Consider the following 538-nt stretch of genomic DNA (forward strand, 5'->3'; position numbering starts at 1 on the left):
CTTTTAGAAAGGATAAAGAGCATGGGGATATTTTATGGGTCTTTGGTTTTATGGTTTAATGTTTCATGGTCAGCCTGCAACTAAATGATTTTTTTTTTTCATCTTTGATGCAATAATTTAAAAAAAAATCTGCGTTTCAGCAGCAGCAGGTGTTAAAACAAGGTGGTCCCAAACGTGGCCGCTTTGGTTGGGTAGCAAACCACTCACCCCAAACCTCCCTGTGCTGACCCCGAACTCCCTGTCCCCTCTGCATGGGATGGGGCTTGTGACCCTCCCCGGGGGCCGGTGCTGGCAGCTGGGGACACTTGCGTCAGCAGGTGTTAAAACAAGGTGGTCCCAAACGTGGCCGCTTTGGTTGGGTAGCAAACCACTCACCCCAAACCTCCCTGTGCTGACCCCGAACTCCCTGTCCCCTCTGCATGGGATGGGGCTTGTGACCCTCCCCGGGGGCCGGTGCTGGCAGCTGGGGACACTTGCGCCCGCGGGAACCCCACATGGCAAGCGCCAGAGTCTGGCACTGGAGGTGTGAAAGCATCTG

This window comes from Charadrius vociferus, unplaced genomic scaffold, assembly GCF_000708025.1.
Source record: "Charadrius vociferus isolate BGI_N301 unplaced genomic scaffold, ASM70802v2 scaffold489, whole genome shotgun sequence".
Classification (NCBI taxonomy): Eukaryota; Metazoa; Chordata; class Aves; order Charadriiformes; family Charadriidae; genus Charadrius; species Charadrius vociferus.